The sequence below is a fragment of the Orussus abietinus genome, unplaced genomic scaffold (assembly GCF_000612105.2).
Source record: "Orussus abietinus isolate OABI.00-Male unplaced genomic scaffold, Oabi_2.0 scaffold123, whole genome shotgun sequence".
In the NCBI taxonomy this organism is placed as follows: Eukaryota; Metazoa; Arthropoda; class Insecta; order Hymenoptera; family Orussidae; genus Orussus; species Orussus abietinus.
The window spans coordinates 202,470-227,717 of record NW_019394324.1 but is presented as its reverse complement, the minus strand read 5'-3'; the positions used below and the strand labels follow the sequence as shown (position 1 = coordinate 227,717).

Genomic DNA, 25,248 nt, shown 5'->3' with positions numbered 1-25,248 from the left:
ACAGGAATAAATTATTTTATTATTACTAGCCAACAATATAAACGTTTACGTGCAGTTATGACATTTGCTGTACTGATATAATACTATTGCTAGAGCGTTATGTGGCTCGTTTGATCGGCTCGTGTTATGCAGTTGGAATGTAAAAACGTAGCGCAGACGTCCTCAAATTTTAAGTTTGTTAGGCGGAGTAAAACAGTTTTGTCTTAATGATATTGGTTAGGTAGGTGAAGTCAAACTATTCTTTCTCGAATTCCATTGGTTGCCGTGGAACCCTGCAATTCGGAAAAATGGCATGAGGCTCAACTAGCTTGTAATAATTTAAGTCCTTCAGGATGCAACAATTGAAGTCCTCAAGTGGACGAGGATCGGTTGGACCTCCCTTGGACCGAGACATTGGGAGACAATGAAGAGTTCCGGCGCCTATCCGAAACCTTTATTTAGGCCACTGTCCAGATATCCTTTAGCATCCATTCCCTGAAGACTTCCAGATGTGGGGGCACGAGTTACAAAACCTCATGGATGCTATTGTTCGACATTCTGAAAAATTCATTTCACAATGCTTTTGCTTTTAACTACAAACTGAATGTTAGACCTAACACGGTCTTCGGAGTCAGGCTCACACGGTGATCTTCAATTCTTTCCGCAATTAATAGAGATGCGAGTAGGCTTCATTCTTCCATTATTGCGTCGAAATTACCCCAGAATCTTGGAACTAAAAAATGATATTCAACATGGGTTTGGGAGAGTCTGGACCAACGAAACTTTCTGGACCACTTCCAATTAACCAACCCAACAAGGAGCTTTCGCTTTCACTGTGCCTTGGGTACATGGCCCCATATTTTACCGTGAAAACCCGACAATCAACCCAAACTCGGGCCGCAGTCAGAGCATTCTAGACTTCTTCCAACAGACTTTCCCAAAATTGAAAAGGATTTAAGGGAACGAGAAAAGTCCAAGTTTGTACGTGCTCCGAAATTTCGAGGCCCAGAACTCGCCGCCTAGCCGAAATCGATCCCGCAGCCTCTCGTCCACTCGGACTGTGATTTGTCAGAAAAGTTAGAGCTTATTTCCCGCGAAATGTTTGCCATTGCCGGCAATTTATCTCGTCCTATGCACGACCACGACCGTCGAGCCGAACTGACCGGCAAAGCGTAGGTTGATGTTTGTGGAAACGCTCAGCCAGTTTTATTCCCATCGCCCTGGACGACGTTTTCTGGAATTAAGCTTCGATTGGTACTACTTTGAGATTATCGAAGTTTGTCTCTGTCAATGACTGGATCGTTCGTTCACTTTTCGGGGGAAGCGAAGGATCGCGATAACGTTTTCGACGAGGATGACGACGACGATCCGAGCGACAATTACATCTCGCGTCGCTTTATCGTCGACGCCGCGGCGTGCTTGCGTCGAGGCGACGTCATAATTTCATTACTTTCGGGTGAATTTTATGATACAAACTGTAGAGATGGTACATAATTAATGATTGATAGATTTTAAAAATTAACAAATTTCGAATACCCGCTTAGTGCGTCAATCCTCATGAGAACCTAAATTCTGATGCTGCTGAGATTCAACGGAGCCGGTGAACGAAGATACCCTAGTGTACCTAGGAAGCACTTACCGTTTCGTTAAATATACATTTTTAACGATAACAGGCTGTTAGGATAATACCGAATTAATACATTTTTAAGGCTAATTTTTAATAGGTAACCCGCTCAGGCTAAAATTTCGACTGGGGCCGTGAACCTTAATTTTGATGCTCAGCCAGTTTTATTCCCATTGCCCTGGACGACGTTTTCTGGAGTTAAGCGTCGATTGGTCTTACTTTGAGATTACCGTGGGTTGTCTCTGTCAATGACTGGATTCCCTTCGGGGGACGCGAAGGCTCGCGATAACATTTTCGACGAGGATGACGACGACGATCCGAGCGACAATTACATCTCGCGTCGCTTTATCGTCGACGCGACGGCGTGCTTGCTTCGGGGCGACGTCATAATTTAATTACTTTCAACTCTCAAAGCAAACACGGTAGTCTCTGGAACGATCGTACATCGTGTTTTATTTAAGCACCCGGAAAAAGCGACATTGCAGGGATGAATCAACATTTCCGCGAGTCGACTTCCAGCTAAATTCGGTAGCCAAACTGTAATCGGACTCGAAGTTGTTAATTTGGCTCTAACGACACCTCCCATCGTTCGTTTATGAAAGTTCATGTTCAAGTTTATAAAGCTCATGTCCAAAACTTTACTGACGTCCGGATTAATCATGGAAAATTGGAAATCAACGATGTTTTATGTGATGGAAGATGCTGATTTCGATTTACGTGAAACGGAGCATTTCCGCTCATTTGACTGCAACGCGATTGGATTTCTTAATGATAAAACAATTCTAAAATTTCATGAAAATTAAATACCAGGGTGTTTAAACAATCCAGTTGCCTATATGCGTGTTTATTAAAATTCGAAAGTCAGTACTCGTCCCAAACACAGTTCTTGCAAATAAACAGAGCATTGATAGAAATGCCTATGTAAATTTACGTACTCAATTATTAGTTATCCTGATGACACAATAAATTGCAGTAAAATTGCATTGCCTCTGTGATATCACATTCAGCATCAAAGTCAAGTTAAAGAAAGATATAATGTAATATTACATTTAAATCAAGTAAAAATTCCCTAATACGGTGAATACATAGTGTTACGTGACTTTATACATTCTCTAATACGTAATTATTCCATTCTACGTTTTCGTACGTGAAACTTCAGCTATGAGGTACACAAAAATATATGTCAATCTCCGGGGATTTTTATCAGAGTGTAAGGTTGTGGGCTACACGTAATACTTATACTGAAAAAAATCCATGGAAATATACATACATTTTTACCCTCTACATAACGGAAGTTTTACATAAAAATAAACAAAAAAAAAATATATAGAAAATATAGGACAAATATTTTGTGCTACTAGGGGTAGTTGCATGCGTTTTGTCGTTTCTTCATTCAGACCATTTCCGGAGCTGACTTACCTCAGTCCAGAACTATCGAATTGACGCGAAAGAAGTAAGTACCTACCCAGGGAAGTGCCTAACAATTATGGTTACATTTTCATGTAGAATATATTTCATTAAGTTTACATCTAGGTTACCATACGAGACCCATGGATATTACCACCGATTGGAAGATTACCCCCAAATGTACCCATATAATGTAGACCAGTTATACATTTTACATGTGAAATTACCCTCTGTATGTAATATTACTCTTTATGTTTACATATCAAATATCCGCCTGCAATACATTCTTTGCGTAAATTTATATGCCGAATGTGATATTACCCAGACAATGTAATTTTACGTTATTAACAGTGGCATCAAAATACCCAATGATTTAGGGTGTAAATTAACATGGGAATTATTTCCAGGGTAGGAAACCAAATCTCGGTAAATTTTCGCAAGACCAATCCCATGGACGTTGGCCAAGCGAGGGGAGTTTGGCCGGGCCTCCGACGACCCCAAGTTTTGCTTGCCCATTAAAAAGCCGGACGAATCGGTGACAGGGAGGCTCGCGATGTTTCATTTACTGGGTAGTTTTTCCGAAGATTCGGACCGCTGGATCCGCCACTAATATTTTCCTGTCTCGAGGAGACGAGGGCGTCCGCGACGCAGAAAAGAGCCCGCCGGAGTTTATCGTGTCCCGACCAAGTAGCTCGGGAAATAAATCGTCGTTCTTTCCGCGTCCGCCCGATAGGTACGGCACATAAATATAAACACAATAACAAATCAATTTCCCTGCGCACCCTGGTCTCGGGGGGGCAGGGGGGAGCGTAGAAAAAATGGAGGCGCAAACAGCGCGCGGCCGTATCGGGCCGGCGCAATAACCGCAGAAATCCGCACCGACGCAATAAAACATCGGCTCGCCAGTTTCAGGGGCTGCGGGGCTCTATCTGCTCGCATACGTTACGACCGGCTCATGGGGTCGTCTGCAAGAAGCAGACTCATAACTAAATCGAGCGCACAATGCATGCCGAGCTCGGCGCGTCTTGGCACGATCCAACCCCGCGAACCACACACTGCAACATGGCGGACGTCTTAAACCACCGACTCCTTACATCGGACTCGATACGCTACGATATCTTTCTGCATTTTTCCCAGCCAAGACGCGAACATCGTTCCGAACCAAAACACGAGATCTCTCCCTTTTAGCGCTTTTACGTCTGAACGAGGTCGAGTCGAAGTTCTGGCCCTACTTTGAACCTCCGAGGCCTAGCAAGCCCTCCTTTGGTCCTATCTTACTCTTTAAGGTGAAGTAAAACCCTCCTCAAATCAGTGCATTCGAATACAACACTTTTTTTAAGCCTAGCAAGCCCTCCTTTGGTCCTATCTTACTCATTAAGGTGAAGTAAAACCCCCTTCAAATCAGTCCATTCGAATACAACACTTTTTTTTAAGGGTGTTGGACCAAACTGTCCGAAACTTTGAAATGTTACTCCTGACCATCTAAGAATTGTCCTGACACATTAAAAATTTGGATTTTTAGAACAAAATTTTTAACAGCCCAAACCAGAACCAAAATGGCGACGAGCTCTCTCATATTACGATCAATATACAATTATCGAAAGTTTTGATACGAGAAACGAAAGGATCAAGACAATTGTATGACAATTTAGAACACTCTAGTAATCGATAAACTCGCATTTTAACGGGATAAAGGCAAAAAAAGTGTTGTGTGCGCTTCTTTAAACGTTTCTTTAACTAAAGTGTACAAATATTCACGGAATGTTGATATTAATGTCTGTGTGTTATGGAAAAAAAAACGAGAGATCGAACATCACTGTCGGGAAACCAAGTATTAGGTTACGCAGGAAAAAATGATGTAATTTAACATTGAATTATGATCGGTTTTTGTATATAAGCTGCGTATACAATTAAATCGGGCGGGTAGTACATATCTTGGGTTACATGCGCTTAAACGTGTTTGTGTTTAAACCTTTGTGTGCTGCGAGTGCATATATGCACTCAGCGAAGACCGTTGCTGTGGCCTGCAGATGCATATATGCCTTCAGCGTAAGACGGTTGCTGTGGTCTGAGGGTAACTTCAACAACTATGTGGAGTAAAGCGCGAAAATAAGTGCTCACCACAGCACTTGCAACTATCAGATGAGTGCTGCTCAAAGGGTTAAGAACTTTCGATATCCTGCGTCGTTCATGAACCCTTGCGGGAACCGAAAGTTTGAGGCTTCCGAAATTTAATGGAATCGGTGAACAAAGATACCCCGAGGTACTTGGAAGGCATTTACCTCATCGTTAAATATGAATTTTATGATACAAACTGTAGGGATGGTATATAATTAATGATTGGTGGATTTTCATAATTAACAAATTTCGAATACCCGCTAAGTTCCCCGATCCTCATGAGAGCCTAAATTCTGATGCTGCGGAACCGGTGAACGAAGATACCCTAGTGTACGTAGGAAGCACCTACCGTTTCGTTAAATATACATTTTTTAACGATATCAGACTATTAGGATAATTACCGAATTAATTCATTTTTAAAGCCACTTTTTAATAGGTAACCCGCTCGGGCTAAAATTTCGACTGGGGCCGTGGAACTTTAATTTTGATGCTTCTGACTTTTAAGATGGTACGAAATATGCAGAGAAATTTAATCGACGTCGATATATTAAAATTCATCTATACCCTTTTTGTTGGGAACGTCAATTTGAATACTCAAGTGAGAACATAAGCTGGCAGGTCATGTTACCGACATTTGTATTTATGTTGAAGTCTTTTACATCCTACGTTAAGGATTGTACAAACTGAAGCGTTCCATATGTCATTCCTGTAAAGTAATGACGAAGAGATCAATGTAAAACTGTCGAAATTCCCTAAATTCATTATTTTAACAACTGTCAAGGACCAACGTCGCCATCTGTGACGTTTAGCTGTAACTCAATTTTTGCTCTGAAAACACGTGTTAGCCACGGGACATGCCAGCATTCTCTTGGAATCGTTGGGGAAAGTATTTCCCATATTTTCCCATCTGACTCTGTAATGTTCCACTTCTACGGTATTCTAAATCGTTCGAGCTAGATCCTGAAACTCTTGACTTTCGATTCTAAGCGTCAAAGAAACGTAAAACATCGAAAACGTGCACGGACCACGCCATGTTGGTTCTAATCCATGACAAATAAATAAATTTTTAATGAAAAGTGAAATTTCATGAGTGTCAGTACGTACTTAAGGGCCTCCATATTCCCGTTGGAAAATTTGAAACGAATCGGTACCCCCAATTCGGAGAGTACTTTCCCCAACGATTTGACTTCTCAGATATATACAGGCTGACTCATATCACTTTAATTCTTTGAGGCACAGTGGTATTAAAAGTGTCCGACCTTTTTAATTCATGAATGTTCAATTTAAAAAGAAATATAATTTCCGTGCAACATGGGCCTTTTTATTTTCTAAAATTCCGTGCCTCGAAAGGTTTACGAAACCGATGATCGAAGATATCGTAGGACACGTGGAAGGTACTTACCTGCCCGATAAATATGGATTTTTGGCAAGTACAGGCTGCAAGGACAGTACCTAATTAGCGATTAATCCATTTTTGACCACCCCATAAGCCGAGCGGCCATTATAGCGGTCTTTGCGAGCGGGACATCGAACTCTGCAGGCAAATTAGTTACTCCCCCCGTTAACGATAGTTACTAGGGTCCGCGGCAGTGCCCGTAAATAGGCCTCAGCCATACATTAGCCGTTAAGCCGCTTCTGTGCTGTCGTTACGAGGTCCTGGAGTTACCGACCTTAATGTCATCCCTTGATATGCCGATACCGCATCGAGCCCGACCATTCCGAAAGTAATGCGTGGATCGGATATGCAGCAACATCCGCCCTGGGTGCTTCTTCCAAGGGAGCCAGAAAATGGTCCGAGGATCACGCAGAAAAATAATATTGCAATCATTACATATGCTCGCGGATCTAAGTATCGTTGTAACCTTAACAACAATTATTGTAGATGTAATTACAATTTACTGCATGCCACTTTCTACATGTATGAGCAGTAAGGGATACCTTAGCGAACGTTATCATATACACACGTTATGTGGTAACTATTGCTTCAGTTGACAAGTTTATGCTGTCACGATTGTAAATATAACTGTCGTATCGTTGTAACTGTAATCATTCATTGTAATAACCTGTACTACAATGAAATTGTACATTTGACATTTTTAGCAGAGTAATCATTACTTTGTAGAACTGCTGTCCTTATACTTCCCAGTGATTGCTGTTATATCTGTCTCAATTGTAGTAATTATAACAACTTTTTTCTCTCCGTGATGGAGAAAAAAATTCCCTCTTCCTGTTCCAATATCCAGATCAGCTATTGTCACGATACGCGATCCAGAGGGTGAATATTCAGGGGATATTTATCTACCGAAGGGACGGTGGGACTCGATCGGAACTAAAATCACCGATGTCGGTTTCGTTTCTCGTCCCCTGGTTGGAGGAAACGGGAGAAATTTTACGGGTCTTGGGCGAGGATTTATTTTCCCTGACGAGGTGAAAGAAAGTTCGGCGAGTGCCGAGGTGACAGGGCAAAGGGCACGGGGTAGGTTTTACCTGGGGGTACGTTCGCGGGCCCGCGAATCGGAAATCGAGGGAATTACTCGGGAGATCAAAGCAACCCCGTCGCCGATTTCTCGAGCCCCGGCTCTCGAAGGAGCGTTCCCTCTTCTTATTGACATGACCAGCTGCCAATGTAATTGGCTCGATTGGCTCCTTTGACTTCTCTATCTCTTAGTGGAGGCAAACACGCCAAGGCGATTTTCCCTTGTCTCGAGAAAGTCGGAAACTCGAGCCGGAGATCATTTTATCGCGAGTAAACGGATGCCCATTTTTAAACTGAAAATATTACATATCCCACGACCCCAGGGTGTATCGGTTCAACCTGAAATAGGATCTTTCCCTGGCGTTACGTCGGATCCTTGGTATCTCCCAGGGCTCCGCTCTCTATCGATAAAGACTTCGACATGCAAGAGAATTTGACGGAATTCCAAGAAGATTTTTCTCGACGCCGTAAGCGATTCGTGAAAATCATTCGTTTATCTGAAGGATGCTTATACTGTACTTACAGTGGAATTTTCCGCTTTTTAACGGAATCCTTTAACAGGTCGACTTGCTTTTTCCGCGGAGTAATTGCTTTTGATCACAGCTCAATTTCCTCGGTACCGGTTATTTAGTAAGCAGGGAGATAAGATTCTTAAGCAAATTGAGAGCGATCAATTGCCTTGGGATATTGATTTTTAATAATCGCTCGGAGCCAACCTATAAATGGGATAAGCGGCGTCTCGCTAAGCCAGGAGCCCCTCCCCACACGGAACAAAAGCTCTATTATACGTACACAGAATGTTTTCATGGCTATGGGATGTTTCAATATATCAGAAGTTAAAAATATACATATAATATATGTTCACGGAATGTCAAAAATATTCTATTGGATTTTAGATGTTCATTATATGTATTAAATACGTTACTGGAACATCAAAATGTTCACCAATTAAATATGTTTAGTAAACGTATAATATACCTCTATTTAACAGGATTTTGTATGTGTAGTATTTCACATGCAGGAAACATATAATGGATGTATGTCATACGTATATTAAGGGAAGAACAATTGACCTATCATGGACCTAAAATATACGCACATTCTATGTAAACAAATATAAATTATTTTACTCATAGGTTTGATATACGTACTTTATACGTTCCTAGAGCAACCACGTTTTCACAAATAAACGACGTATACTAAACGTATAATATACTTCTATTTAAGATGCACTTGTGTCTGACATATCACACATGCAAAAGATATGTAATATGTGTAAGTTGCGCGTATATTAAGGAACTAAACATTAATTTTCCGTATACATATGACATACATACATATTACATACGTGTAATAACAAACATATAGGGAAATTTATTTCTACCCATAAAGTACATAATACAACAAATGCTTGTAATATGTGCCTAGATGTATTCAAATAACATGGTGCATTAAATGCTTCTTTGCTGCATGTTCGTTATATGCTTCATTGGTGGAGGACTCGGTTTTCGACTACTTTGAAGTCCTACGAATTCGTTTCCTCGAAGATCAAATTTGAATATCACCTTCTAAGAGGGATGCAAGGTAGAGAGAACTTCTGGAAATTCGAATTAAAATCCGAAGTAGAGAATTAAATGTAATTCCAGGATCTGGGGGAGGGAGCTCGCGTCTCCTCCAGGAATTAATCTGCATCGGAGGGTGAAGTGCGTTCCACTCGGGTCCAACTTCTTGGGGCATTTTTCAACAGGGTGGCTGTTAAGACCGCGTTGCCGCGAGGGCGGATGCCGGGTGAAATAATTACTCCCCGATGTTTTCATTATCTCCGTAATATTCATCTCGCAGGCCCTCTTCTCCCCTCGGAGGCGCATAAAACCCATGCATCCCCGTCGAGCTCGTCGTGGCGCCCCGGCTAAGGGGTTAACTTCTATGTTTACGCGGGCGGACGTGCAATACAGCGACAAAGATAACGGATGAATTATGCACCGCATAAAGCTCTCGCCGAAAGCCGGATCGACTAAAACGAGCTCGAAGTTGCACCGCCGAGACGCTTCCTCGAGGAGATCCTCAGGGTTTCTCCAAGATGGACTCCCGGCGTCCTCGTCATCAAATTTGCGATCCCGATACGACGCTTCGTTTAATGTCCCCCTAATTTGTCCTGCTGTTTAATCCGAGCTTTCCAGGAATCGTGACAGCAGCCTGCGAAGAGGATTTTCGCGCTTTTCCAAAGATGGAGCAGGCAGTCGTTCCTCCTTCCTTGAATGCAAAGGAATGGGTCGTAAAGGGGATGAGGATTTTTAGCACCTCACAGGTACCTCGGTACACGGGTACGGAAGGATTCTTTATAACCTTACTTTACCGGCGCCGGTCCCTGCTCTGTGCATCTAAAACAATTTTCCAGGCAAATGAGAAAATGTGTATATTTAAGCAGGTGTACTTACAATTCCCTTTGCGCCCCTTTGGTGACTTCGTTAAATATTTCTATTCTTCGGGCTCGCTCGCAGCTCCGAATCTTCGGAAGGCGGCTGCCTGCACAATTCCTGGAACAAATCTGCGAGAGGGACTTGAATCCGTTGGTCGATTGCGTCGGCGTTTTCGACTCGACTGCACTCTGCAGGGTCAGGATGCATCCGATGCATGTGCTCGATTCATTTGCGGTGACCGATCTCGCTTAGCAAATGGATCGGTTACACGTATGTACGCGCGTGCCGAAAGTGCACCGAGCCGGTGCATTACACTCAAGTTCAATTTACCGTACCAGAGAGTTTGGGGAACGATGGAGCGCCAGGGCGTAAAGGGCATTTTACTGGCCCCGCTAAGGTAGGTAAGCATCCGGAAAATTTGTTTTCGATTCGAATAAGCTTCGTTTGATTTTACCGGCTCGGGAGTAAGGTGCAATCCGTACCGGGCTCTCTCGGCACGTCAATCGAATTACATTTATTTGACCATCAGCGACGCCATGTTTGCCCGAAAAAGGCCCTCTCTTTGCCTTCTTTGGTCTTGATACAAACACTGCGGGGGATCGCCCCAATGAAAATGACCCCTCTTCCTTAACTTACACAGAAAAAAAATAATTTGGTTACAGTTACTATAAGGACATGGCTAAAATACAGTGAATAGTAGAACCACACGTGTGGTGAAATTTACCATGGAATGGGAAATGTAATCTTACGAATAGGTACTGTATCCAAGGCGTTGCGCCTAAATGGTGCAGGAGGGATCACCATTTGAAATGGTAATATTAACTACGTGAAGAGATTATAATACGCACAGGAAAATGAAAGGTTTATCTGGGAGCTGTAACCACATATTATAGGAAGGTTAAACCCGTTACAAGATTATTCTAAACTTGTCTATGTGATCGCAAAAACAATGGTTTGGCCCCATTAGTTTCAGCAGCGCCGCCAGGTGGCAAAACTTCTCGCAGGCGATGCAGACTGCTCGTTTGAATATAAGATACGTTACTATCCCTTACGTTTACGGTATAATACCTCTACTTCTTCCCGAAGAAGAGGAAAAAGGGAAGTGATCGTCGAGAAACCACTGTTTTGAGCATCAAATGATATTTTACTCCTTGAGGTAGAAATGTATGAGAACCCTGACAGAAACGTAAGTATAGCGTTCGTATTTATAATAATTGAATTTTTTATGATATTATGATATTTTTATGAATGATATTTTACTCCTTGAGGTAGAAATGTATGAGAACCCTGACAGAAACGTAAGTATAGCGTTCGTATTTATAATAATTGAATTTTTTATGTCGACGGTAAATTTTTAAATCGATATTCCCAACTATGCACAATGTTGGAACAACTCGTTCCTTGTAGTGGCATTGACTAAATCGTGAAGTGACCCTTCCTATGTTCTTTTTACTATGTTACGCGGGTTAATGCAACCTCCTCTGAAGCTTGTCCCGAATGTTGCCTTGCAATAGGGTTACGATTACCACAATTGTAGTTTTCCTAACCATTCTTTCTTTTTCCTGTGTACTTCGTGGAACTGCTCGATTTAATTTGCCAAGAGTCGAGGAGAATGGTAATGGATTTACGCATTAATTGATTCCAATTATACACGACGACCCAATCCTTGAGTCGTCTCCCCATACCTTGTATTCGAGTCTTTCGCTTGATTTGCAGAATCAACCCCGATCCTTTTTATTATCCACGGATGGATGGGTCCCCATTCCTCTCTCAGGAGTTCTGCCGACATGTTCGAAATATTGACTGTCTAGTTGAAATGGTTAAGACCGCGATATGTCGCAAAAAAGTAACAGCTCGTTGGGGCAGCACGAGTACACGTCCGACAAGGAATTCCTTCCTGTGGGTAGTCCAAGTAATTCCGTTTTATCTCTCCTCCTGTCGAAGGAAAAGCAAGTTCGGTTCCAGTACAAAATGTACAGGAGGAGAGTCGTAAAACTAGATTCGCGAATTCCCGAAATACGGTGTCCCTCAAAATGCTCGCGACCGGAGATTTGGTGCACGATGTCCAATCGCGGGAGAGATAAGAACTCGTCCTGGGATCTAAATCCGGGTTGCCAAGGTTCCGCATATTCCACACATTCACGTCAGCGGTCGCGAATGTGTTAAAATGGTTCCTAGCGGGGGCGTCCTTTCCTCGAAAAAATGTTGGTTTGGGAACGGCGTAAAAGAGAGAGTTTCACAAATCGCGGCTGAAATAAATTGCTAGGGTGATGGGAAAATTTTTGGGAACGCTCAAAGAATACCGTGTCCTTTTTTCCGCGTAAAGATGTTTTTGGCAGGAAACTCTCCGCCTTGTCCCAGGTGAAAAAATCATCTGCGTGCCGCATGACTCGTTCCCGCAGGACTCTGCCTCGGTATTAAAGAAACAAATTCTTTCCCATATATTCGAAATTATTCCCGACTTCATTGGACGGGATCATATGATTATTCCTACATAAATTATATGATGTAGTTACGTACGCAACAATATCAGAACGACTCTTCCACTCAACCCGACAATGAATAATCCCGAAATAAAAATATCCTTTTTTGACATTTTGAACGGCGTTTTTGTCATTTCCCTCAGTGTGCGGCACATCGTTTGCCGCGTGGCGAAATAACGCGGCGTTCGCGCAAATAAATTCGGTTTGTAGTGAACCGCCGGTCCGCCAAATCCGCGAAATTCATAAAGGAGTCCTCGGGGCAAGATTGCGACAAATGGCGGGGCATCCGTATCGGGAAATCCGGCGAGAATTATCGTGCCAATCTGGACACCAGTCGCGCGAGAGGTCGCGGCGGGACAATCGACAAATGAATTCAGCGCACGGAAGGAACGCGAACAGAGGATACAGATATAATGCCGGCGCGGGAATTTATCGCTGGACGTCCCTATGGAATTTATTCGGAAAAAAAGGAAACGGACGAGAGCGACGCCGGGAGAAATGTTGGGCTCCGCGGTGTAAACGGGGCGAGCCGGGTTCTCCTTGTTCAGCGATTCGATTTTCGATGGTGGATTAAACGGCCATCCGCTAACCAAAAGCGCTTACGACCTCAACTTCGAGTATGGAGAGTCTCTCGACATATTTTTGACAACCATCCGCGGCCGGCTTTAGCCTTTCCCAAAGAGTGCACAATTTGTCGGATTTGCTCGAAATCGCTGATGTCGCTCCCTCCTCGTGGATGTCGAGGTGGCAGTGCTCGTTTCGGGTTTTTATAGGGTTTTTTTTATTTCCTGGATGTTAGTGGATCTCCATTTTTTTTTTTTAATCGAGACGTCGTCTGCCAGAAACAATGTTGACACGTCATAAGTACAGGTCGCGCAATCCTGACAAATTTGGTGATTTTGATTCTAAGCCTCCAAGAAGCGTGTAAAACGTCGAAAACGTGCACAGGCCACGGCATTTTGGTTTTAGTCCATGATAAATATATAAATTTTGGATGAAAAATGATATTTCATGAGTTTTAGGATCTACTTCAGGGCCTCTATACTCCCGTGGTAAAATGTGAAACGAATCGGTACACCCAATTCAGGGAATACTTTCCCCAACGATTGAATCTCTCAGATATGTATAGGCTGATTCCTTTCTATCACCTTCAACATTCTACCCTAGTAGCATAGAATAATTTCTAAATATTTCTTTGTAATCTTTGCTAAATATCACAAGCGACAGATTTGTTAAGATTTCTTGTAGATTTCATTCGAAGATATTTGAAATATTTGTTGGAAATCTCAATGACATATTCAGTTTCAATCATTTATGAACATATAGTCTTTTTTAATTTTTAACTTATTAACATAATAAAAATACATTTTTTACTTCACGACTATTATCGGACGCTTCATTTGGTATCAAAAAATACGAGAAATTTTTCTAGTATTTTCGTTCCGCTATTTCATTATGGGAGCAAAGCGTGTGATTTTGATTTTAAATATTTTTAAAACGTTTATAATTAGTATTTAAAAAATACTTGTATTAAAATGAAACGAAATGTTTTGTATATCTGGTAGAAAAATATTATGAAAACCCATCGAGCTAATATTATACAAATATTATAGAGATAATATTCTAAAGTAAACGTTTGGCAAATATTTCAAATGTCTGGTAAATATTTCCAAAATGTAGGATATTCGTTAAATATATAGAAAATATAGGAGAAATATTTTGTGCTACTAGGGTAATTTCGGTGGACCAGAAAAGGAAGGGCATAAATTGCACAGGCATTATTTGTGAATGGAAGGATGAGGGGAAATTCTTCTCGTCCTGGGCCAGGTTCTACCCACCTATATCACCCTGAATCGAGTTTTATCCGCGATCAGCAGGGGGAAACACTTAACGCGGGCGGAACAACCTATATCGCGGTGAAATCAGCATCCTGTTTGATACAACGCGGCATGGAGCGGATTTGAAGAGTTATCGACGAGGCATCGACCCGACTTATCGCGGCCAGGGTGAATACACCCTAACGAGAGGAAAGTGCAGTCTCGTCGGAGCGAATCCGCTCTTAACGATCGATCGACGTGACCAGTGACACATTTGTGGTCGACACCTCTCGCAGCGCTTGTCCCAGGGCAACCGCGTGTTCCCGAGGTCGCAAAGACTCGCGATTATGCGCGCCTCGATAACTGCTCCTCTCTGCGGGAACTGGCTTTTCCTTTACATGACCGCACCGTGGTGAGTTACGGTCTTCGGGAGATCCGACCTCCCACCCACCACCCACCACCCANCTCCCACCCTTAGGAAACTCGGAATCCTCTTATGAACTTGGATACACGTTATCGGTGAAAAAGTATTCGTCGTTTCATTCTAGTAGAATTATATAAGTGACCACATTTTACCCGAGTGACGTAAAAGTACGTCTTCTTCAGGTTGTAGCAAGTTAAGATGATATGACAGGCGTTGAGAAACTTAATCGACGTCGATAAAATAAAATTCATCTGTACCCTTTTTCCGGCCGGCCGGCTTCTTCGTGTTTTGCGAAAAGCCCCCCTCGAAGAGACCAAAGTCGGGATAACCGATCTCTCGTCAGGATAACGAGGAGGTTCGCGGAGACGCACCGTCATCTCGCACCTCCCGAGCGAGTTATCGATCGACGTCCCCTTTGAGCCGGCTTCCCCCGAGAATTATCGGCCTTACGTGAACACCCTTGCTCGGCAGGCTGATTTTACGGGTCTCTTCGAAAACCCAATGGTCCGTGTTCCGATCGCGATTTTATCCCCTCTTTTAAAATCGCTTTTATCCTTACTCAAGCCCGCGGTGGTTGCCCTCGATTTCCAGACCGTCCGGAATAGATTAGCTCGGATAAAACGAAGCCAACGTCCGCGAGGACAGTTTCCTCCCGCTTTTATCTTCATTTTTAAATCATTTTTAAATCATTTTCATGTCCCGCCAAGAAGAGGATTTCTTTCGTCGTTCGATCTTGAGAAAATTCGGCCAAATTCTTATTCGAAGAGTGGCAGTTTTTATTGAATTTTGGGATGGAGGAAATAATTATACGGCAACACTTGACTGGACAAATGGACCTGCCAGGAGGTACTCTCGGCAAGTACGCTGGCTTGAAAATTTCGTGTAAAAAATTGCGGAATACATTTTCCGCATCGTGCAGCACTTATCTAAACGCAGTAGTCGGCGGTGGTAAAAGCGCACTCAAAGCTTTATGCCGAGATGCGATTGCAGTCCATAAACCTAGTCCTCGATTTCACCGACAGCACTGGGTGTTTTTAGAAATGGGGTAGAACCGAGGTACGTTTCCAAAAAATATGGTTAAAAAAATCAATTGTTCCCTGCGAGACGCTCTAATGTGGTGTTAAGTGGAGTGATAGATGGAAGCGGAAAGTCATTCACGGTGACGGTACGAAGAGAACTTGATTTTCTCGTTAAAAAATTCCGAACAAATTTTACGTATTCCTTCTGTCAAAGAGAGTGCTCGGGGGGAGGGAAGCTCAATTAAAATCGCACTCAACATTTTATACCAATCCTGGTTGCAGTTTATAAATCTATATACCAATTGTACCGAGACCGTTCAATCCTTTCAGTTGAAAGTTCAAAGTTAAAGTTATACCTCCCCGAAAGAAATTTCACCGTCGACTTCAATTGTTCACTGCTCTAGTTTACATGGTATGGAGAAATTGCCTCGGCCGTTCATTGAACGTGATTGAAATTGGTCAAAGAAGTTGGTCGAACTCGAAATTCTCAGGCGAAAAATTGAGAGGGAATTTCGCATTGAGCCCCGCTAATCTAACCGCAGTTAAGTCCAAGGTGCGTTTCCAAAAAGATATGGTTAGAAAATCAATTGTTCCCTGCGAGACGCTCGAATGTGGTGATAAGTGGAGTGATAGATGGAAGCGGAAAGTCATTCACGGTGACGGTACGAAGAGAGCTTGATTTTCTCGTTAAAAAATTCCGAACAAATTCCTCGTATTGGACCTATCAAAGGGAATAGTCGGCGGTAGTAAAAGCTGCGTTAAAACCGCACTGAAAATTCTACACCAACCTCGATTGCCTTACAGAAATCTCCATAAATCCGAAACCTGATTCCGACGAAGTTCGCCAATATATGTGGAATAAAGTTGAGAATTAAAACCGTACCTCAAGAAGATTCGTACCAAAGGGTCGAAACGACTTTCCGTCCACCTGAAGCGATCGAAAATGACGGAATCCTCGCGTGAAAAATTCAGGGGAAATTGGTCGCATTGCGTGGCACTTGTCTAAACGCAATACTCGGCGTCGATGGAAGCGCCCTTAAAAGCGCACCCTCAAAGCCGGAGCCGAGATGCGATTGCAGTCCATAAACCGAATCCCGGGGGCAGGCTCGCTCGCGAATTCGTTCCCTCGGGAATACCGATTAAGATTAACGTCCACTCGCATTGGCGCCCGGACGGGCCGTCGCGCGTTATCTTTATCGGACGCGCGACCGATAAGCGGCCTTCGGGCCCGGTTTTTGTCGCGCTCCCTTGTGCGACGATCGGTCGCCTCGAAACCGACGGTCCTCGATAAATTTCGATCGAGGTTTCCAACCATTTTGCCCTTTTTCACCGACTCGTCCACGGCCGGCATGACGTTTCGCCGCACTCGTCGTCCGCGAATGGAAGCTCGATAAATCCCTTTTTCTGAAATATGCTAGCACTTATCGTCCTCCCGTGGAAACGCCAACGTTCCCTTTTTCGATAGATACTCGAACGACGCTTCGACCTTCTCTACAAATTTCGGAACTACTTTTCTTTTCTTTTTTCTCTCTTTTTCCAAGTTAGGACGGTTAGAAACGACGCGACAAAATTAGTACTACACTAATATATTTTTTCTTATCTGTCATTAAACACTTTAAGGGGGTGAGACCACCATCCACAGTAAAGCATATTAATGGGCGATTTGGCAGTTTCACCCACAAGAACATAATGTTTTTTAACCAATCTACCTGGAAAAGCTTTCTCATGACGAGAAATGAAAAATATAATTTTCTCAATTAAAAAAAATAATAATTAAGGGGTGAGCCACCTCTCACAAGCCTTACTTTGGATGGTAGTTTCACCCCCTTAGTGTTTAATGGCAGGTAAAAAAAAAATACGTGTCGCTTAGTTTTTAGTCTACTATAACATATTATAAAAGCAATGAAATCGGAGAGATCGACCTTCCTTGTTAGAGGGTTACAATTTCTACTCGGGCAACGATAAAGGGGTTGCTTAAGGGAATTAGAGTCGGTCGATTTCTTTGCAATAATCAGACCGCGTCTGCGGATACCTCGAAGCCCAGGAGATAGCAAACCACGTATGCGCGTGCATTGGCGATAACTTTTTTACGGCTTGGTGAAATAACCCTGCGCGAAATTCCGAACGTGATGTCGCTGTTATGCACCGGATACGTGATATCACGGCTGAGGTTCCTCACGGGAAGACGACCAGGACATGTCATGGGATATTTCTAAGTCATTTCGCAATCACTCTATAAAAATCGTTCTCATTGATGACTTCGACTATCGATAACCGAAAATGCTGATAATGTCGAAATCTATCCAAAATATATTAACTATTTACCCATGCTTATTGGTTTCGACGCTGCAGTTATCAAGTTAATTCACGTGATGTCATTTTAATATAATCATCAAAGGTACGGTATACATGAATCAATTAATGGGTAAACGGTTTTTCGGCTGCTTTCGGGAATTAAACAAACATTCGGGGTTTTCTCGCTAATAAATGTCCAAAACTATGGAATCGCAGCGTATTTAACTTATCATACATGTACATGATCACAAGATCAAAGCCTGTCTCCTGCAGTTTGAATGCAACGCATTAATGGCGTCCTTCTGATTAGGTGTTATTAATTGACAAGTATTGATCAATCGGTTTCGTCCTTGAATAAAGCTTCGTAGCCGCAGTTATGCGTAGAATTTACTTCCCTACGAATATGAATAATTGGTACATCGCGGGCATCATCGATTCCGTTATCATTGATAATGCTCGGTATCTCTTCGGGCACGGGCATGATAAATTATGATGAAATCAATGAACCTGTTCCAGTTTCGGCAGACTACATATCGACGGGTTCGGAAAAATTCAAGGTGCCATCAAATTGTCATTCTANATTTTATTAGCATCACGTTTTACCTTAGGGCTTCCATAATGACGTGCCCAAGTTCCAAATGATTCGGTGCACCCAGTTTGGAGAAATATTTAATAAATATTTTGACATTTCGATATGTATAGCATGCCCTTTTCATGATACTGTTACGTTTCCCTCATACAGTTTATAAGATCTCAGCCTAAATACGCGAGATGGTCGTAATTCTTGCTGCAATGCGTGATAATAAAACTCATTAGTACTTAGAGATAGAGATAATCTATCGGGTGGGTTACGTGGGACGTAACAATACCCTAAATCTTGTTGTAGTCATATCAATGCACTATGCATTCGCATATTCGCTCTTAAAGTAAATGCATCGTACTGGAAATTTCAATGCAACGGATGGATGGCCTTTTCGCTCGCAAAGCTGTCAATGAAATGCCTGTGACGGTATTGGTCCGAGTACCTCATCCAGAGAACTCGTATCAGGCCTCGTTATCACGGTCAAGCACGAAAGCGAGCGACCTAGTGACGGACAAATTAAACGGCTAATCAAATCAGCCGGAGCTTCTGACCAAGTTGAAGATCGCGGGAATTGCAGTTCCCGTTTACTTTGGTCGTTGGTTAGAATGATAGGAATGGCGTGCTCGCCGAACAGAAGTCGGGACACGTCGGAAGTTTTCACGCCATCGTGCTATTTCGCATCGGGCCTGCACGAACGGTCATTAATATATGGACCAAGTACCGGTCCTAAAGAGTTGCTACAATTAATTGTAGAAATAGAAACGTAAAAATTGTTGTAATAAGATCTTGAAGCATTGAAATGTAGGTTGTCTTTCAGGGGACGATTCACTTAATATATGGACCTAGTTCCGGTCCTAAAGAGTTGTTGCAATTAATTGTAGAAATAGAAACGTAAAAATTGTTGTAATAAGATCTTGAAGCATTGAAATGTAGGTTGTCTTTCAGGGGAAGATTGACTTCATATATGGACCTAGTTCCGGTCCTAAAGAGTTGCTACAATTAATTGTAGAAATAGAAACGTAAGAATTGTTACAATTGAAATGGGTCTTCCCTACCGGTTGCCTGAGTTTCGTTCGATCGACGATGCCGCGTTCTGCCAACTATTTGGCAGTCGAGTCCTGCAGGACTCGGGCTCGTCGAAGGGGATTGGTCGTTGGTTTTGGCCCGAGGCCGTTTAAAAAAGTCCTGCTGGCCGGAGCAGGTCCTGCATTACCGAGTTTTCGATTTGGCCGAGCTCGGTTCCGAAGGGGTTTGGGTTCGGGATCGAGCTTTTCAAATGACTGCGACGCTTTAGGGAGACGAACGGGGAATGAAGAGACTTGGACCGGAGAGAAAGTGGAAGCGGAAAGGATCCTGCGGGGGGTCGTTAACACGACGACGTGGAACAGACGTAAATGAAGTTTGCAAACTGGAACGAGACGATCGTCTTTAACGCAGTCGACCCATCCCCGTTCCAGTACTCGGGTACCCTCTCACCCTCCACGTATCGTTCTTTCCCTTCCCACTAAGCGTTATATATTTTTCCCCCAATTTCCCTCTCTGTCCCCCCATTCTTCAGCCCCAGAAATCACCTATCTCTCTCTTCCCCGTCCTATAAGAAAATTCCATCGGAAAGGGGCTCTCAAGCATCTCGAATCGCTCGGTACATAAGACGACGTCTCAATCGATCACCGGTCGGAACGTCTTCTCCCTGTCCAGCTAAAAAATAAATATAAAATAAAAAGTGTACAGAAATTGTCGAATTCCAAATTTCCCGAAATGAGGGGTTCCCCGATGTCGTGTAACTTCCTCGAGCACTAAATTAAATAATCCGCTCCACGGTAATAATAATTGTTAATTACGTTGACATGGCCATATTTAACGAAGGAATATAAATAATATTTCACACGGGCGAGCTAGTATAGAGTGGTAGTGAAGAATAGGGAGGTCAGTCGAAATTCCATTTTTATTCCATGGAAGTAAATTAATGCATCGACGTACAGGTTCATTACGTTCTTCTTCCATGAAACGGGATCCATCGTTTGAATCGCTCTTGTATATTTTTCGTTCCGTGACTCTCTTTGCTCGTCCGATGAGATATTTCTCTGAATGCGCGGCAGTTTTGTTAAACCCAGGTACCGAGCGAATTTCGAGAGGAAGCCCTTAAATTTCCCTAGGGATGTCGCTGGTGGGGCGCGCCCCTTCACCCTAGGAAGCTCCCTAGGGATAAAAAGCGCGGCGGAAATTAACCGCCCGGCAAAAGTCACCTCGCCCCGACAAATTTATCCCGATACAACGAAATCGCATTAACGCATTATGTCGACGAAACTCTTACGCCGAACCAGCCGAACTGCCGAACAGCCTAAAGTGGAATTCGACGCTCGAGCTATCTTTGCCCTCGGGAAGAGGAACCACTCCTAGGCTTCCGGATACCCCAGGTTCCGGTTCCGGGAGGATCGGCACTTCTCCGTTTCAGGGTTTCGACTTGGAGTTCTTCCTCCGAGATCCCAGACTTGGAGCAAACGACGGGGCAGCCTCGTGGCCCGCGGAAACTTTTCCTGCTTTTTTGCCCAAATTTCACCGGAAGCCACTTTCTAGATTACGGGGAATTCCCTGGGAGATTTCGGAGAGGCCGTCGAATAGCTAAAGGCAAACATCATCATTTTTAATACACGCTCCTACATAGAATGTCGTCAGGCTTGCTCCATACGTTTTGCTAATGTATGATCTTCATATTTTTTCCAACTTTTTTTACGGATTTTAATCTTTAAATTTGAATTATGAGGACCAGTCCTCTGGTCGGTCGGTCCTCTTCGAAATTCGGTTTCCGATCTAGGGTGCAACGTTGCGATCTAGATGCAATGTTAAACTAAGAAGGCTGGGCCGCGATTTAATCAACGTTATTAAACGCTTTATCGTAAACCGTTAATTAATTATGAGGACCAGTAAATTACGGATTTCTCTGAAATTCATAAAATCTTAACCGGTTAAGTCTATACATTTAGCTGCACGTTGAAGGCTGAAAAAAAAAAACATCCTTCGTTGGGAGGAGACCGAGATGCAAGCACGGCGCGCGCTCATTCGTTAGGAATAAACAGAATTAAGTATAAATTATTTATGGTGCGAACCCCGGCTCAAGGTTGACGCAGTCAGGTCTGCAAATTCAGGTAAAAATTTCCTGAGAATGTTGGAAAATCCGCAGTCACCTCGTTGCACCTCGCAAGTTCATTTTTCCAGTAGGAAGGAAACACGAGGAAAAGATTGCGAAAAACAGTCAAGAAGACTTTCTTTCATCCCGGTATTAATTGTGCATCCGAGCTGCGAAGCAATCAGGGGAAGCACCGTGGAAGGCAACTTTCGCCCTGGGACTTGAACAAAGTTCTTTTCCACCTCGCAATTAGTAAATTTACGAGGACATCGGTGTCTTACAATACAGGAATTTATTTACATTTAGCCAGGAGACTATCCCATGACTAGATTAAAATTAAATTATACCAGTTCGTCGGGGCAAGATCGGAATTGTCCTTCCCTCCGGAATTCGGGAATTCCAAGAGGGAGTCCACTTTTACTCGAGATATTGCCCATAAATATACTTAAAAGGAAGTTACATCCTGTTCGGGCGGAAAAAATGAGGGTGTCTCCTGGGTCCTAGGGATGACATTTCCGCGATTAAATAAAGAGTGGTTTTCGGAACAAAAGGGACTCCCTTAGGAAGCAGACGAGTGAAAAAGTTACTTGGGGGTGGTTGTAGACAGGCGAACTTGTCAAGGGTAGGAAGGGGACGTGGCCCTAGGGAACGCTTAGAATATTGGCAGCTCCTGGGAGTAGACGTTAACGACCTAACGATGTTGTGACGCTCCATCGATCAAGCTTCTTCATCGACGATTTGGTCCCTCCTCAAGATGGCATCCCTTTTACTTGGCCGTGCCCACCTAGAATCAAGGGAACGAGAAAAAAGATTATCAGGAAGTCAAAAGTCGACGCGAAAGCGATTCTTCCGAAGTCGTTTGGAAAGGAATACAGACAAGAAAAATCGAAGACTCCTTAACACTTTGATGGCCGGAGTCACATTTATGTGACTTTAATTTGCTAGCGGTTGTCGGCCGGCATCACGTTTATGTGACTTAATTTAAAAGATTATCAGGAAATCATTTAGGCCCCAGAAAGCATGAATCCATAGGATTTCTGGAGTTTTACTTCGATTTCTTTATAATTATTGTACGAAAACGACAGGTGGAGTATGCCATTTGATACAATACCTAATATAATTCGACACAGCTGTCAATATAAAAACGAACGTCAGCGACTTAGGTATTTAGAAAAATCTTTACTAGGGTTACCTTACCTGTTACATTTCTCAGATTTAATTATTACTCGGGCAAATTCTTTGGAAAAAAAAATGACGTTTATGTGATATCGGTTAACGAGACCCTTTGCGATCGGCTCCATTCTAGGCGTCGATAAGCCATCATCGGTAACAATGGATTCCTAACCGTGTACCAGTGCCTGAATTTATCCCTGCATTGGACGAGCTTTAATCGGTCTCTGAAAGGAAGGCGATGTGTATTGTTCTAATTTGCCGATACATCGGCAATGGTGTCTGGAAAGGTCGATCCTCGATAACGCGACGAGCCATGTCTCGCCGGCGTAGAAATCGAAAGGCATCCTCGAGTTAGAATATCCGAGCAATGGCGACCCGAGCGGATAATTATTGCCGCCACTAGGAATATCGCGTGGCTCACATATCTCCTAGTCTAATTTACGTTGTCGCGTGCCGGTGCCATTGTGCGCCATCGAGCCCCGATATCCGGCTAGGATATCTATGACTTGGCGACTGTTTGTCTTCGGCCACGACCGATACAAGTGCGCCGGTACAATCCGGATGATCGAGGCGTTTAATTATCTACTTCGATCGCGCCATTACGCGACCGGCGATGATTGGTCTCGGTAAACGTTTCTCCGCAGCCAACGCGAATGGAACAATCGCTCGTGCGATTTCAAATTGCCCTAACGAGTCCGCGTTTCAGGTTTTACGGAAGAGAAAGATGGTAAGATGGGTGCCCTATGATCAGAGTTTAATCAGATATAATTTGGGCGTAATGATTTTAGGGTTTCTTAGAGGTCAGTTCCGTATTTCTATGCTTTTTAGATGATATGAAAGGCGCTGGGAAATTTAATCCAGGTCGATGAAATAAAATTCATCTGTACCCTTTTTGATGGTAATGCCATCTTGGCGCGACCCGTTACCTACATTTATATTTATGTTGAAGTCTTTTACAGTCTACGTTGAGAATTATACGAACTGAAGCGTACCATATGTCATTTCGGTAAAGTAATGATGATGAGATCAATGTAAAACTGTCGACATCCCGTTCATTTATAATTCTAACGACTGTTTAGGACCAGGGTCGTCATCTGTGCCGTTTAGCTGGAACTTAATTTTTGCTCTATGAACACGCAGTAGCCCCGAGACAAGGCAGCATTCTCTTGCAATCGTTGGTGAAAGTATTTTCCACATTGTTCGAGATAGGTCCTGAAACTCTTCATTTTCTATTCTAAGCCTCCAAGAAGCGTTAAACATCGAAAACGTGCCCGGACCACGCCATATTGGTTCTAATCCATGGTAAATAAATGAATTTTGGATGAAAAATGAAATCTCGTGAGTTTCAGGACCTACTTTAGGGCCTCCATATTCCCGTGGTAAAAATTGAAACGAATTGGTACACCTAATTCGGAGAATACTTTCCCCAATGATTTGGACTCTTTCATATCACCTTAAAACTGTGGCGTGCTATAACCTCTCCAGTATATCTCCCTCCACTGTCATATCCTCGATTACATCAGCAATGATAACCCTAAACTCCTGTGTTTCTAAGGAAAAAACTGAAAAGTGAGAATAATAAATGTTTCCATGCTTTCTACATAACCAACTAGAATTCCTGTCACCCAAAGAATCTTGTCTCGGGGTTCAGTGAATAGATTTCATCGCGAGGAGTTCCTGATCCTGTTTGAAGTGGGCAAAAGTGCGGGGAAGTGTAAGATATTCATTGTTAGTGAATATTATTCTCGAGGAAGTGACATCAGAATTATTCTTGAAAGGCAATCCTGGGGTCTCGATTTCTCTTCCGTCCGAGCGTTGATCAAGATCTGTGGGGCCTTATGGCAGTTTGTAACGCCGCACTTGGCGCGGAACGCAGGCAAGTGCGGCGCCATTTTGGTCCCTGGGGCGCTTCCACCGCTGGATGAGACCGCAGGGAAATCGATATTCACTTCGATTTCTATAAGCGTTCGTCCAGATCGGAGGAAATTAGCGTCTACCGAGGCTTCCGCCAACAATAAGTCTAAGGGTCGTCGCGACGCCGGGCCGATATACGGGGACCAAGTTGGGCGCAAATGGGACGGTGCGTCGTCGCGGGGGACAGAGGGCGAATGAAACCCAGAACCACCCGAGAGAATAGGAATCGAAGTCGAGGCCGGGGCGCGCCGGGAAGGCGAGTGCTATCGTATTAGCATTGAAACAAGTTCTGAAGTGTAGACGGGATGCAAATGTATGATCAGAATGATCTAGCCGATAATTGGAAAACCGCCAAGATTGGCCGGCTCTCCGCGGCGCGGGACTGATAT

General features: G+C 43.3%; 1 protein-coding gene across 1 annotated transcript in view; it reads left to right on the top strand.

The window, feature by feature from the left end:
* Positions 1 to 25,248, top strand: part of LOC111673875 (zwei Ig domain protein zig-8) — a 161,583-nt gene that overhangs the window by 4,041 nt on the left and 132,294 nt on the right. The window lies entirely within an intron of this gene.